Source organism: Dromaius novaehollandiae, chromosome 2, assembly GCF_036370855.1.
Source record: "Dromaius novaehollandiae isolate bDroNov1 chromosome 2, bDroNov1.hap1, whole genome shotgun sequence".
In the NCBI taxonomy this organism is placed as follows: Eukaryota; Metazoa; Chordata; class Aves; order Casuariiformes; family Dromaiidae; genus Dromaius; species Dromaius novaehollandiae.
The window spans coordinates 40,185,522-40,201,768 of NC_088099.1; the positions used below are offsets into that span (position 1 = coordinate 40,185,522).

A 16,247-nucleotide genomic window follows, 5' to 3' on the forward strand; every position below is an offset into this window, starting at 1 on the left:
CCAAGGTGAAAAACCCACTGAGATCAATACTGAAATATATTGAAAGTCTTGCATTGTAAGAAAAAATCTGCACTGATCTTCATGAGAACAAATAAATACAACTAAGTGACAACTCAGCAAGACTGAAGCAAGGTTGAAGCCAGATGAATTCAAGGAAAAAGGCAGTGTTTCATGAATGAGGATAGTTCCTCCAGAGTATACAAGATTAAATTGGTTATTGCAACAGAGCCCCAAATATAGACAGTCCTCTTCCACCTAATCCCATAGTGTTACAATATGACCATACGATTAAGAAAATGTAGAGACTTGAAAAAATAGGTGATCATCAAGGCAGACAATTTAATGAGAGCTTGATAGAGAGACTGGGGCAAATCTTTGGCAGCTGCAGGTGCAAAACTATAGAAGAACCTCATAAGGCCCATCCCAAAACGTTGCACTACAAAGCTCTTGAGAGAGGATAAAAGAGACCAAGAAAATGCATGTGACAAGAATCTATAACGTTGCTTACTACTTCACAGAAATGTGCTTAAGTAAGGGCTTAATGGATCTTCATAAGAACCTATAAAGGGCAAACCATAGGCAATGCCAACATGGGCTGTACTTTTATGGATTTTATTGGTCATGTGTCTCAGTTCAGTTCAACACATGTTCCCTGGACTTACATGCTTGGTGTCCAAATTTCTTGTTATGTATGGAGAGCCAGTGTGCCCTCCTACTTTCTCCAAACTCAGTTTGCATGACTTTCTTCACACTAGCATGGAAGTCAGCAGTTTGCCGTTCCTGTATTGGTCAAATATTCACCCCTCCAGGTCTGTCTGAGTGCTGGAGGCATTTTTCTCTTCCTTTGAGCATCCAAGGGCAGGAGAGCAAATACCCAGCCCTTACCTCAAATCAGAATATTATCATTTTTCTCTAGAGATAAAAAGTGTATAGGAAAAGAATTGTACAACAAGAGCTTGGACCTGTCTGTCCATGGTAAAGCTTCACTGCCCCCACTCTTTAAAAGCTCTCTGCTTTTAAAATAGTTGGACAGAATCAGGAGGTTTGTCTACTCTCCTCTGCTGCTTATTTGTTTGTTTAGGGCATATAGGCAGCAGTTGCTGTCTGGTTTCCAAAGCTGAAACTGCTAAGATGAGCTTGAAGACAGGAGAAGAATCTGGCCCCAGTAATGAAGATCTGAATGGACAAAAGAATGAGAGAGATGATCTGAAAATGGTGAATGAAGAGGAGAAAGAGATGAAGGAAAACTTCTACACAGATTTTAAAAGCCCTTCTGACTTCAAACAAGTGTGTTGCATTTGTGCTAACAAGCATGTCTCATCCTATATTTTTAACCCTTTTAGTTGACAATGGCATACCATTTGGAGCCTTCTTCTGCAAAAATTATCTAAACTGAATCTGTTGTATTTTATATTCAGAATTACAGTGATTTTTCTACCATCATGGCCTGTGGGCCAAAACACCTCTTGTTCTGCATGTCTCCTCCAAGATCTCCCTAGCATCAGCACATCATGCTTTGCAACTTGTGCCTGCACTGCTTGGGTCTATGAGAGTCCTGCCAGGCCCTAGTTTGTTACTGTACCATTTCAGCATTCAGCTGAATTAACATTGTGCTATGCCAGCAAGCATTCATAGACTTACAGGGCAAGGTGAATGGCCCAGCATGTAGGAGTTCGGTTCTTCTTCATCTGTGGCAGACTGTCCGGTTTGCTGATAACCTGTGCCAGGGGTTCAGAGACATTCAAGATCGCCCTAGGCAAGCCCGCTTGGGTGCAACCTGGCACATTAGCTTATGTCTGAGAGTGCTGCACCAATGCCGCAGTGCTGTTGCTGAAGCCAGCAGCTCTTTAAGCAGTCACCTGCAGTGCCTGGCATCGAGCCCAAGGTAAGAAGCCCTGGCAGTGCTACCTTCAGCCTGGCAGGGTGGCTCAGCTCAGTCACAGTGCTGGCCAGGCCCGGGGCCACGTGACTGTCTCTGCTTCGCACTCCTGCTTCTGAGATGGGCTTGCTGCCAGGGATCAATGCGGAGAACATGCAGCTTGACTGGTGCCCGACCTGAGTTGCTATTGTACATTTAGATAGCCTCTATCTGAGCCAAAGAAGTATAAACTATATGCGAGAGGATGGGGAATGTCACCCACATGGTCATGGGAGAAGCTCAGGTCTGTTGCAATATCCAAGTTTCCTCATTTTCTCACTCCCTCATTCCCCTAGAGAGTTACTAGAAGGGCAACCCGTGCAAGCTAACAGCAGCCCTGGCTACTCAGTTTTATACCTGGTTTGCTCCAGTTCTCCTATCCTTCTTTTTTTCCCCTTTTACTCACTGCTCAAAAAAGGAGCCTTTGCTAAAGCCAGCTTTGAAAAGCCAGAGCCAACCTGTTTTAGCTTTGAGCCTAAATGAGCAAATGAATAATATGGTTACACTAGGTTGGCGGGGTGCCATTGGTCACACACAGTAGCACTGTTCTCTGGCATCCTGCAGAACTGGCAATGAAGACTGGAAAAAATAATAAAGACATTTATATTTTTATTATGGAGGGATCAGCTGAATAACATCCTAGTGATGTACCATAATGCTTTGGTCTCATAGAGTCAGCTGTCAAAGGAACTCAGCAGGGTCTAGACTCTCATGAAAAAGAGTCAGCGAAAGCCCATTAGTATTCAGCAACCAGCACAATACTGAAGCAAACAAAAGCTATCTAGGCCTTTAAGATATGATCCTTTTTCTCCTTCTCTTTTTTCAGTATTAATTTCTTCCTTGCTTGTTAGAGTTGTTACCTCCACCAACAATAGTAGTGTTTCTGATTTTACTTTGGTCTTTTACAGTGCAGAATTCTTCATCACAGCTAATACAGTATATGTCATGTAAAGCATTAAGTTAAAGACTATTCTGAGCCTTGTTATTCAAATCTGAGACACTCTGGAGTACGAAGATATTCAGGCTCAGGATTTTAAAAGCAAACCTATTCTGAGGTAAAATTAATTCACAGAGGCCCTGAGGCTGCTCAGTATGGGAGTGACATGCAGCCACAGATGAGCTGTGACTGCCCTCGGCAGAGCGAGAGGTCAGATATCTGAATCTTTCATCAGCAAGAGTCTGATGGGTTTTCCATGCTGAAGCGCCAGGACTTCTGGCTATGACTTTTCCAGAAGAGCACACTGCTACACACTTTGATTCACACAACATTTCTGCATGCAGAGGGGATATCCACTGCAAGTGAAATAACCCCAACTCTCCGTTCATAAGGAAAGGAAGGGAGAAGGTGGCACAGGAGTGTTCCTCTCCATGTAAGCTTCATCTGCAGCTTATCCTCACATAGAAGGAGCTTCATCTTTCTTCCAGAAGTTCAGAAGTAGAGACAAAACTCCACCCTCATAAGTATGAACTCAGGGGAGCACAGGCTGCAGCTGGATTGCTTCTTGGGCACATCTGCCTGAGGAGATGTGTCCTGCATCTGACTTTCCTTCAGCAGATCTTGGTATCTTCCTCAAGACTCTGGGAACCCACTGCGTGGGCTGTGCATGGGCTGGGGGAGTTCACCTGCCTGAGCCCCTTATTCATTTCCATGGTGTGGACGTAGGGAAGCTCCTGTGATATCAGGTAACTCGGAGGAAGTGAAGTGAAGAGGGAAGAGAGAATTGCAGCCAACAAGCTTTGTACTTTTAGTATGTTGTGCAGCTGTTACTCTTTGTCTTCTTAGTGTTGTTAATCTTCCTTAGTCTTTTGAAAAGGTAAGTTATTCTGGGCAGGGCTTATTCTTTATTCTGTGTATACAGAGGATACGTTTTTATGTCTAGATAGCATGCACAATATAGTGGAATACAAATAATATACGTAAGTGCAGAAACATTGGCCAAAGAGTGCTTAAGAGCATACAGTCTTCCCTGCTTGAATAGTATTCACATTTCTGCAAAACAGAATGATCTTCATTTCTCATCTGAAGATGTAGATTTATCCTAAACATCTTGCTCTTGGGCTTACTTTAGACATTACTGCATTTGCATGTACAAATATTTTGCAGATTACAAAGTGCCAACTTTTGCCTTTTCTAAACTCTCATGGGTATTAGATGTACCCAGTGCTTTGTGGAAGTGCGCAGTACCCTCTACCTTAGGCCCCAAAATGTAGAATTACGCTTGATATTTAAAATCTGAGAACTGCATAGGGAAATCTAAACAAGAATAGATAGTATGAAAGGGTTAACTGCCACAAAGACCAGCATAATCCTGACCTGCATTGATTGTAATAAGGTTTTCATTAGCAAACAATTAGCAACACCTACACCAAATAAAATGAATTTCTAAACAACAGGTAGTAATAACAAAATACTCTCCTTTGCCAAGAGTCATTAGAAGGTAGAGAAGGATTATCCATAAAGAGAGGATTAGAAAAAAGAGAAACCCCTGATGTAGCAAAGGGAGCCCCAGCAGGCCAGCTGGCTGGATTTGAGATAATAATCCTGCATTTCTTCAAAGAAATAATAAAATTAAAAAGAAAGATCAAAGCAAATAAAAGAACCTCTTCACATGATACAGTGTGCTGTGAATAAATGCATGTGCCTTTTTAACAATCAATTCTAACAGGCGAACAAAGAAGGAATCAGCAGTAGGTTTCGGTAATACTTAAAAAGACCTCAGAACTGATAATGCCAGTTTTATACCTGTGTAACTCTGCTGGCATCTTGATTTATACCAATATAAGTAGGAGGAGAATTTGGGCTCTTACTGTACAGTACACTGTGCTATAGGATGAATTGTTGTTCACTGTTTCTTTGACTGTTGGGGGTGGATAGAATGAACTAATAGGTCTCTTAAATTTTCTAGGGTTTTTAATCTTTTTCTTAGAAATGCTTTGGATACCAGTTATTTTCTGAGCATGTCCACCTGCTTAGAGCTCTGAAGAACAAAATGAAAGTTTACCTAGTTTCACTGTTACGTCAAGTCTTATAATTTTTTCCTGAAGCAATTACTATGGCAACATATAACTCAGAGACTGGGGAGAGGTGGTCTGGGGACTGGTGGCCAGATACAACAGACATATTTTCCGTGTATGCAAAGCTCTAAGTGCTAGCTAAGATGACTTAGCCAAATTTTTTTGCATGATAAATTCAGCTCCAGGTGTCTGCTCTGGACCTGGCTCTCCTCTCACTTACACAGGACCCATTCCAGCAAAATCCGAGGAGATACACAAGTGTGAGTCAGGATTTCAGTCATGGAGATTTTTCAGCTGAGCTTCTCAAAAACCACAGTTTCCTCGTAGAAGTCCCAGTATAGTTCTGGCAAATCTAGTCTGCTTGCCCCTGGGAGCTGCCTTGGCTAACATTTTCCGTGCAGCTCCCCAAATTGTGTACATTGCCATTTCTGTAGTCACCGGGATACAGTGTTTCCTAGGATGGTATATGCAGGGCACTCACACATATGCACCAAGCCCTTGCATGCACAGTGCTTATACGTATGCACCGAGTCCTTTGGCCTCTCCCCCAACTCAACAATTTGAATCCGAGTGCAGTGTTAGTGATGGCAGAGAGGGAAAACTCTAGCTTACTTTTCTATCAAACGCAGAAAAATCTGGGCCAGACCTTGCTCTTCGGGTTTCGCCCAGGAGATGGCAGCATTGCAGCGCGGAACAGCCCCACGCCGGGGCTGCTGACAGGAACGACATGTGGCTTTGCCTAGAAGAGCATGTTCACATCTGGCATACGTCAGTCTATAATGTGTGAAGTGGACTAATGGATTGTCTCCCACCCCATGATGTTCTCCTGATACCTCCATCTTTGTTTGCAAGTATCTGCTTTCCAATAGTGTCCTCAATCACACAGAGATGTCCGAAGCAGAAGCAACTTAAGACATTATTTTCTCTTTGTGTTTGTTATTGCATCACTGCTGAAGGTTGTCATCCTAGCAGCCACATTAATGATCTTGTGTGTGCTCCCACCCCAGTCCAGGGCAGAGTCAGCCCCACAGACTGCGAAGATTTATGGCAGCTGACATGGACTATAACTATTGCAGCATCTCACCTGTGGGGAAACAACTTTTGAACGAAAGGTTGGAAGTGAACAACTACCAACAAAGTTCCTCAAATGAATACCCTCATCAGCAGCCCATGCTGCACTGCGCGCTGGGTGTTCTGCTCGTCGCACTAATCCTGCACGAGCACATGCTCCAGGTTAGGAAAGCATCTGCCAGATTCCTCCAGCTTCTACAGTACCCAAATTGGAGGAGACTTTGAGCTTCTCCTGCTTCATGGCTCTCCGTAGTAAGCTCCTTTCAGTTTTGTTTTCAAGGAGAGATTAAATTCACAAAAAGTGCTAGTGCGAAGCATGAGTCATCTAGGTATATTGAGTTCATTGGCAGCATAGAGACCTGTAAAAATGTGCTCTGGAAATGTTTAGGTCATTAATGCTTGCTCAAGTCAAAATAGGTATGTGCCCTACCACATAGCTTGGGCCATGGCCCTGGAGCCAAGAGGAAGCTCTGCTCATCCTTCAGGCCCCGTGGCCCTGGAGAGAAGAGCTGTCGTGGCAGCTTATTCTTTCTGCATATCCTGGGAACCACAAGTGCAATGGCCACTTGCAGTGACCTGAGTGGCCACAATGTGCCAGAGACAGCACAACTTTCCTCTCATTCCCTGCCTCAGGCCTTCACAAAAATCTCCTCCACATGGGTTGTCTTTTTACACCCCCATTCACATGCATGGGAAGAGAGGGCAGTGTAGGGAATAAGCAACCTCACCCCCAAGAAAAAACCTGGGCACAATCTTGATAAGGAAAACTTCCTGGAGATTTCCTCCCACTCTGCTCCCTCCCATGGTTTTTCCTGGAGGAGGGGGCAATCAGGCCCATTATTTATTTAACACCAGATTGCTCAAAAAGAGGTTTGAGCTGGCTGTATAAAGGAAAGTAGGTTTCATTACCTATAGCGCTTCTCATTTCAGAGGAGGTTGTATTGTTACACAGTTTGAATTGTTTGACAATATAATTAGTATTATTAGTCCATAATGTACACTAACAGGTCTGGTGGTGAAAGGCTGTATATTAATGCACAGTAACTATGTTTCTCTGGAGGGGGTTAAACAAAACTGTAACTAGGGTCAAAGCTATGCCTTTGCCTCCATCTGCTAGAAACAAGACACACTTGCTTTAATTTTAATTACAAATTAATAAAAGAAAATATGGCATATTTTGCACTGGAGCGGTAAATGCTAATTTTTTAGCTAACTAAGAAATATCTAGTATGGAAATGGTCTAATGCTAAAGGTTACCATGGTTTGCTTTTGAAAACACACCTGATAAGATCCTTGAATTTGAACTGAACATTAAAAATCAGCAAAAAATGGCATGGCCCAGTGAGCTAATTTTTAGACCTTCTCTCTTTCTGAAGGTTCAGATAATTTCCTGGCAAGGGTTGTTAAACCAATATTTTTCTCCTAGTAAAGACTGACAAGTTTCTGGAGCTCTTCTATAGCAGCGATAGTTTCTGGTAAGGAGAGATAAGCCCTTTCCTATTTGCCAAACAATGATGGCAAACAAAGCTGTATTCTGCAGGAGGCACATGGCTTTTTTAAAAAACGTGTTTTATTTGTTCAGCTCAGGGTTGGCCTACTAGACTCAACAGGCCAACAGGTTTTGCACGTGTTTCTCTCTACCCCATGTTCCAGTGTAAAGTTCAGGTATAGAACTGGTTTCAGGGTGACTGATCTGTTTTTTTCCAGTAAAAGATTTGTGTGGCAATAATGCAGGAGACACAGCATGCAAATAAGAGCCTGGAAGGTATTCCTCATTCCTAACCTCCTGCCAGGGGAACAGCCTACAAAATGTTCATCCCCTGGGAGATGCAGCAACTGATTACAGTGTGTCACCCTTTCTTCTGGGCTATCAAAAGCACATAAAACCTAACACTTTCTGAGAAGAAGTGGTACCCTTTAAGTAACTAGTGAAACTGAGGCAGAAATGGGCAGGAGGTAGATGGGACTAGCAGTTAGAATATGTGAGTCTAACAGATGGAAAATCAAATGGATTTTTCAAGGACCTCTGTCAAAATACCAGTGAAACTTTATTTTAGCACCACACTTCTGTTCAGGCCATTACAAATCTTAATGCCTCCTAATCTACTCAATGTCCTCCTGTTAGAAGTATCTGTAGCTTCTCTTCAGTAGGCAGGTTGTACACACACAGCCTGGTTCTTCAGCTCCAGCAGACCCCGGGTTTGTGCTGCTTTGGACTGTGCTGAGTGACCTCACTCCTTGCATAGACATGACATAGTTTTGCTATTGGGGACCATCTTGTGCCCTCATTATTCAACAAGCTTTACTATAAACATATGTTACAACTGCAAAGACTGGAGGCAAGATGTATGCATTAGTGATGGTTGCCCCATCACACAGTTATCTTGAAGGAATCTTCTTCCTGTCAGGCAATGAATCTTGGCTCTCCCATGAGCTAGGAAAACCCCTGTAGTTACTGCATTCCTCAAGAGCAGCTCAGAACACTTCCGAAAAACTGGAGTTTCCTCAAAACACTTTTGCTGGTGCTGAGCCATTTTTGAGGAGATGTGTCACTTCTGCTGTGGCTGTCACCACCTCCTCTTTGCTGGGATGTGAGAACTCAGCTTCTTCTTGGTCTGCCAAAGTCCCACTTTTCCAGTCAACCCATATCAGTTACCTTCCTGATTATAAAAGGAGAATTTTTGCCAAGAACCCAGGACAAAAGGAGGGAAGGGGCACTGGGCTGAAGTGTGACTCCCAGGGAGATGCTGGTTAGTGGAGAGAGGAAGGAAAAACCACGTAGGCCAAGCCAGCCCACTTTCTTCACATCCCATGAGCGGAGCGAGTTACTGCCCTACCAGCTGCATAGATGAGGGTAAACCAAACTGCAATCTGCCCAGTGCTGCCTAAGAAAAGAGGGAGTAAGGCAGAGAGAGAGCACTCCCGCAAACCTGTTCCCTTTCTTGCATTCTCTATGTGACTATGAGGAAACAGTCAATCACTCATTTTCTTGCATTTCTGCCTGTTTCCCAGAGAGGAAATATTTGAGGATATATATCTGAAGTCAGCCAAGTGTTTGGGTTTGATGAGGACCACAGATGTGTTTGTTCCTGAGCCCTCACTTAGATTCTCGCTTTCTTTGAGCAGAGCGGGCACAGAGCCTGTCACGGAGGTCAGCCAAGCAAGGCACTACCACCCTTTTAATAGCATTCATTCCTATGGAAAAATTCCAGGCTCTTGTTGCTGTTGGCTGTATTATGTTAGTAAAGGGATCACCTTTTGTCCTGAGGGACTTAGGGGATTCAGTGACGGCTTTGCCCCTTTTATAATAGGAACACCCTGAGAGAAATTTAAGTACAGTGATCTGTTTCTCCACATTCTGTCAATCAATTTATATATATGGTTTTTGACCGTGTTGCCAGAATGCCTTGAGGCGTTATCTTGTTAGGCTCTGTTTAAACATGTAGAAGGTATTGTCCCTGTCATGGGGAGCTCTCTAACTAAACAGATACATGTAATATGCAGGCAAAGTACAAGCCAGCAACCAAGGACACATAACTGTTCTCTTCAGCTTTTTCATTGTGTTTTAGTTTCCCTCAAATTGTTCTCCTTCCTATCTGGTCCTCCATATACTACACTCAGCCAGTACCTGCTGCCTTATGAGTTGCTCAAAAATACATTCAGTGTAATGTAGGTGCATATGGGAGAGGGGTCACCGAAGACAACTGTTATTAATGTTGGGAAAAGATTGGCAGTATCAAAAGGCTTCCCCTGTCCTGTGCATCCTTCCCTTGCTCCTATGGGGGAAATTTTTGTGGTTTGGGAGCATATATGAGGCCCTGACTCCTCTTGAATCTCTGAATCTGCCTTGTTCCCAGTTCCTGATTTTTGCATCTCCTCAGAATGGATATATTATTTTCTCAAAAAATGGGTGACACAACTACTCAATGGGTGGTACAACAAAGAGAGGTGATGCAGGCTAAAATAGCATAGAAATCCCAAAATAAAAGCTGTACCCCCAAGCAGAGTGCGGGAGCTTCTGGCTGTTTGTGGGGGAAGTAGCCTTTCCCTTAGCCATCCTTTGGACTATACTTCTAGTAAGGGCAGGTGAGGAGTGTGTACGATTCACTTAATTACTATTTTGCTGTCCTCTGGAGTGTGGAGTAAGCTCTATTTCTAATGAGTTCACTTCTATAAAAACTCAAAAAAGAAAAAGATCTTAGAAAATGGCATAAACTTTTAAATATAGAGTGCTTTCCTAATTGCATGGTAGTATAAACTTACATCCCTGTAATAGATACACCCATAAGTCTTTGGACTAATGGATTAAGTGTTTTTGTTTACTAAGGATAGGGTTTGATCCAAAGAGTCTTTGCACTGATACAGTGGAGAGGATAATTCTAGTTATCAATACATGAACACAAAAGAAAGGAGTAGAGCTATTGCTGCACTAGATTGTATTTTTACTTTCGTGACTTCCTTGACCCATAGTGCTATACTGACTTGGGCAAGAAAATATTTTTAAAATACAGCAGATTATGAGGAGTTTGGTTTTGTGCTTTATGACAGAAAACCAGCACAAACCTACTGCCCTCCCTTGTTCTGGTCACAGAAAGCATGCACACATCTTTCCACAGGATCCTGGCCAACTCTAAAGCAAAAAAGCTGTTGTGTCAAGATGTAACTGAGTTGAGGAAACTCTTATGATGTCAGGTGGTACAAGTGCTTGCAAAACTCAGATATTGACTAACATGTTTGAAATTGAAACTGAAACTGAACTTGCTAAAAGTAGTGAAAGTAGCAGCCGGAAGCATCCCAGGAACTGATGAAGGGTGACAGTTCATACCAGAGAAAAGTACTTTTGCTTGTACCTTGTTGCGTATGAAAAGTCAGAGGACATTGCTCTCACGGTTTCAAAGATCAAAATGGACTGGCAATTGGCATGGACACAGCAGATCTTTGGAGAAAACTTATGCCAGGCAAATTTTGGCTAATCTGGAGTTTGCTAAAAATGATCTTCAGCAGGATTTATAGAACTGAGAAATCAACATCAGAAAGAAATTAAAAGGATGAAAGATTATAGGGGTATTATAAAATGGGACATTGACATGTGTTCCTAGCCTTTTTTTAATCCATGGAGACCAAGAGGGGAAAGGTCAGATGATCCCAGCTCACATGCTACAAAACAACACTTCCTCTGATAGGAAAGCTCATTTCTCTCAAACAATAAGGCTCATTTGTCCCAGATGAAAGGCTGGGAAAGTAGAGGAGAGAAGGGCATTCCCCATATCCAACTGAAATGGTCCAGCTTTGCTGATGCTGCAGAATTTGCCCAAGGAGGAATTAGCTAGCACTAGCGCAAACCCCTCACGGGCAGTTTGGAGGCAGCCGTCAATCAGAGTGGGCTGAAATATAGTTAGGAATTAACAAAAAGAGGAACTAACAGATGACACCCCCTAATATCAGCAAGGAATTTTAGGATCAATTAGCAAAGGACTAACAGATGGCTGTTCACCTTGAACTGAGACCTGCAGAGTTAGATCAAGAAAAGAACGCCAAAGATGTTCTCAGAAAGTTGGATTTGGCTTCAGAGTGTGACTTTTTTGCTGCAGCAGTAGTGCCCCTGAAAAGAAAAAAAAACCTCCTGAGAGGAAGATGGAAGCAGGTGTTCAACAAACTTGTAAGTACAGCTTTGCTGCCTAATACGGGTAATGGAAAGGGGAATTCTAATCCTGGTTCACCTTTTTGAATGATTGGAAACAAAATACCAGTTTGCAGTGAAACAAGAAAATTAAAATTTCAACAATGTAAACTTTATTGGCCAAAACCCTACAAACCTTAGTGTAGCTCCTCTGAGGGAACTATGGGAGAGTGTGAGAAGTCTTTCTTTAGCTGATATTCAGGTTACTATTGCAACAAAATAATCTGAGGTTTCAGTAGCAGTTGGTACAGTGAGATCACACAAACTTTGCCCTCAGCCTCACCTCCCCTCAGCCTATTTGTTGCAACAAACGCTGCATGTGAGGAAAAGGTTTTGAGGTGGATGGGTGGGAATCAAGGTAGCAGGGACATTTGTGCTTGTGCTCCTGTGTCAGCTGCTACTGACAACCCACCCTCAGAAACCAAACCTTCTCCACCACCTGTGGTCTCAAACACCACCTTTTGCGATCTCTCCTGAAGGTCCAGACTGTCCTTAGTTTGGACACCACTGGTTTTTGTAACATGTTAAAAGTATGTTTCTAGGGTTTGCTAAGAGAATACATAAATTAATATTAAAAATTGTGTTCAAGTTAAGGCAATCAGCAGCTTTTTATAAATACTTTAGAGAGAACTGTTTTGTCCTGAGCACCATTCATGTAGCAACAGAGCATGTATTCATATAGCTATTATAAACTAAAACACAAAATATCAAAGCACCAAAAATAGTGATGGAAGATGCCAATGAGTTAATACACAGGGACACAGCTCCTGGACAAGCGTGACCACAAGTAAATCTTAGATTTGTTGTTTTCTTCTATACCTTCTGAGATGGTGATTTGCCCTGCACAGCAGAACAGATCTTGGCCTTTCTTTTTCACTTACTAGAGGATTTGCAGAGCAGGAAAAGAGGATTACAATTCCTCTCAGCAGAAAGTAATCCTTTTAAGTTAGGTATGTCAGCATTCATTGAGAAGTGTGGGAAAGTGCGTGCTACTTAAAATGCTTGACAGGTCTCAGAGAAATGTGGTGGCAGGAAGATAGGAGCAAAACCCCCAGTCATGATTACAATGGCCCCCAAATTAGAGACTTTTAGAGACAAATTAGAGACTCCCTTTTGGAGGGAGCAGTGAAAACACAGCTCAGGAATTAGGACTGATCTTCATGTTCATCCAGCCTGGTGAACTGACTGTATTGAAGTCCAGACTTATAACCCAGGATGGTATTTATTCATTTGAAATTAATGGTAAACTACTTTTCATTTACAAGGCCACCCCATAGAGATGCTGGTCCTATCCAGTAATTTTACTGTGCATCAGCATGTTAGTGAGGTGGACCACAAAAATTGATGGAGCTACTATACAGAGCAGCTAATAATTCCTTCAGTACGTTTGTTCTGTTCAGAAAGTTATAGTCCCATTCTAATGGTCATCCTAAGCCTGAGACAGAACTTACTGCTCTGAGTTTCTTTACATAGTTCAGGAATCCAAAGTCTGGACAGAGACATTATGAGCAATGCTCTTACAGGATGAAGAGCAAGGTCAGAGGCTATTCTGGACCCAGTCGTTGCAAAATAATCCAGGCTTAATATATAAGACTGAAGTTGAAGAGTACCTAAAATCTAGCTGTACCTCATCTGAGGAGCTGATGAGATTCTACTGACAAGGCAATAATATGAAAGCTATTGGGTGTTAGATAAACAAACTTTGAAGTAATATGAAAGCAGGTAAACAAAATGGGCACAAATTCAGTAATAGAAAATCCACAGTGAGAAGTATTTGAGATACAGTTGCCATCAAATTAAACCAAGGAAATTAAAAAAAACCACAAATGACTTGAAAATGACACAAATGACACAAATGACTTGAAAATGACACAAATGACTTGAAAATGCTGGGAAGGAGAATGACTGTGAAAGTATAAAATGAAATGGAAAGTTAACAGAAAAAGAAACAAAGCAACAAACTGCATAAAATAGCACAAGATACTATTGGGCAGTTCCTAATGTATATGTAACGGCGCAACGGTCACACATCTGTATTATAACAGAATGCAATTTTATTCAGTCTAATTTAGGACAGGACAGTCAACACAATTGTTCCAAATCTGTTGTTCACAATCCAAGCTAGTGTCTTGACAGCTTTTAACAAATGAAGTCCTTCATACCGTAAACTGCTGGGGACAAACAAAAGAACGAAAACCAGAGTCAGCGACAGCATATATAAAATACAGGTCTTTAAGGAGTATATGGGCTAGGTATTATTACAAAAGAGATTTTATACACTTTTGTATTTTAAAAAGTGTACATTTCAATTTTGCTGACATTATATGTAATTCCCACCCTTTGTCTTCTACTGAATTCCCTTCTCCCCTCCTCCCTACCTCATCCACAAAGCTTATTTCTGCACCCTGAGTGACAACCGCAGGTGTCTCTATAGTGGATATTGCAATGCAAACCAGTATTTAAATGGCCTGCTTTAGCTAAACGATTCTTTGTTTGCATGTAACTACTTTGCCTCAGATTTAGTTCTAACAAACACTCTCTATATGGCTGGAATATAAAAGCTTGGAAGTACTTCGTGGCTCAGCTGGGTAGTCCACCTTGGGAATCAGTGTGTGTTACACTGAGGATCAAATACCATACTACACAGAGAGGGTCTTCTTCCACTTTTTTGGGTGGCTTTTCAAAGAGCATCAGAAGAAAATTCTCATCTGTCTTTTCACTTTCCTACAGGAAAATTACATTTCTCTGAGTTTTATTGTAAGTCGATATTTACCTTACACTATTTAAAAGTCCTAATCAGGTTTCAGAACCCATTGTCGTAGGCAGACTGCACAATGAATGTTGGAGTCCTCCCTAAATTAAAACATATATATATAACATTTGATGGCATTCAGCAAGTATTAAAATAGTCAAAACATTCTGAATTTGTTACTCATGTGGCAGTTCAAAATTGGCTTTGAAGGCAAGCTACAGAGGAATACAATTGGTTCATTTTTTTTTAATCAATGCGAAAACTGCAAAGACAGTTATCATGGGCCTATTTCAGCTAGATGACAGGGCAGATGAACACCTTGCTTTTCTGGTCCAAATGTCCAGACTAGATGGCTTGTGGAAGCACATGAACGTGCTACTAGACAGAAACCTGGGTAGGATCATGCCTCAGATCTTATCCCATGCCCGCTGGTTTAGACACAACCAGTGAGCATTCTCCTGTTTTCCCTGATCCCAGAGAACAGTAGAGTTAAGAGGACATATATGTATTTTATGGAATTGCAAACACTGGAGATAAAGCCCCCTCAGAAGTATTAGCTGCGAGCCACTTGTGGAGTCCATCCCTTTGAGATCACTGATCAGCAGTTGGGGACACCCACGGTTGGAGAGGATGGCGATGGGTGCACTAATGTGAAGATGAGTAGTGCTCTTCAGGCCCACCCAGGAAGAAATTTTCAGACTGAAGAACTGGGAAAAAGGAGGGGAGCTTTTTAAAACGCAGCCTAAATACAAGAGTCAAGTTAGTTACATGTTTTGGGAATTATACTTTTTCACTACCAAAGCCAAAAGAGGAAAACATCATCTCAACAGGTTTCTGTGGCCTGTTTCACGCTGCATCGAACAATGGAGGAGTCACAGTGCCAGCGGGACGGGGAGAAGCTGCGCAGGAGCCTCTGTCCCACCATTCACTGCGTGCGGCTGGGACCAGGTATCTCTGGGAGCTGGTCTCTGCCCAGCCGGCTGCTTCACTCACTGAACTACTCAGTAATCACCAAATAAAATGCCTAGTAAGTATTGATTTGATTAATCAAGTAACACCTAAAATGTTGCAAATTTTTACCAAAATTAAACTCCTAACCAAGGAAAACAGGAGGCTATTTGGAAAAAAGTAGAAAAATATAGTTTCTGTGTGTGTGTGTGTTAATTTTTCTCCCTGCTAGCTGAAGCCTGGAAAAATGTAATAAAGTAGGAAATCGCTTTAGGAAAATATATCAATCTTTTGTTTCCACAATTAATGCATTCCCATTTTTTCCATCTTTTAGTAAAATACTCTAATTCCATCTACTTTCCACCATCCGCAGCATTTTTAAATTTGAATTCATCTAGACCTGATGTCGAAAAACAACAAAACCAAACAGCTCAGCACCCTCTCCTACTTTCCCATCTTCTGATTTCACTTGCACTGGCACAACCACCGTGAGTAAAGGGTACCCAGCTTGCAAAGCTTGGCAGTGCTTCCGGAGAGCACTTGAAAATTATTTCCAAACGTCTTTTTAGCTTTTGCAAAATGCGTGTGCTTTATCCTTGTGTAATATATATATACATATAGAAAGAGAGAGATGTAAAAAAGTTAAGTTATTTGGAGGATCCGCGGCCATCCCGGCAGACGGCCGCGCTGCTTTCAGACCACCCCCTACTCCCGCGCAGGCGGGGCGCTGGCGAAGAGAACCGGCCCCGGCCGGGCCCCTCTGCCGCGGCCCGCCGGACCCCGGCCCCGCCGCGGCCCTCGGGCCCTGGGGGCTCCCCACCGCCGTCCGCGGCCTCGCCGGGCCCGGCGCCCCAACGCGAACG

At 42.5% G+C, this 16,247-nt stretch overlaps 1 long non-coding RNA gene across 1 annotated transcript; it reads right to left on the reverse strand.

The window, feature by feature from the left end:
- Positions 1 to 13,720: 13,720 nt before the first annotated feature.
- On the reverse strand, positions 13,721 to 16,194 carry LOC135327474 (uncharacterized). The gene is made up of 2 exons (XR_010387639.1): positions 14,458 to 16,194; positions 13,721 to 13,855 (listed from the first exon to the last, which is right to left on the reverse strand). It is a non-coding gene; the product is annotated as an uncharacterized LOC135327474 (long non-coding RNA).
- Between the last annotated feature and the right edge of the window lie 53 nt (positions 16,195 to 16,247).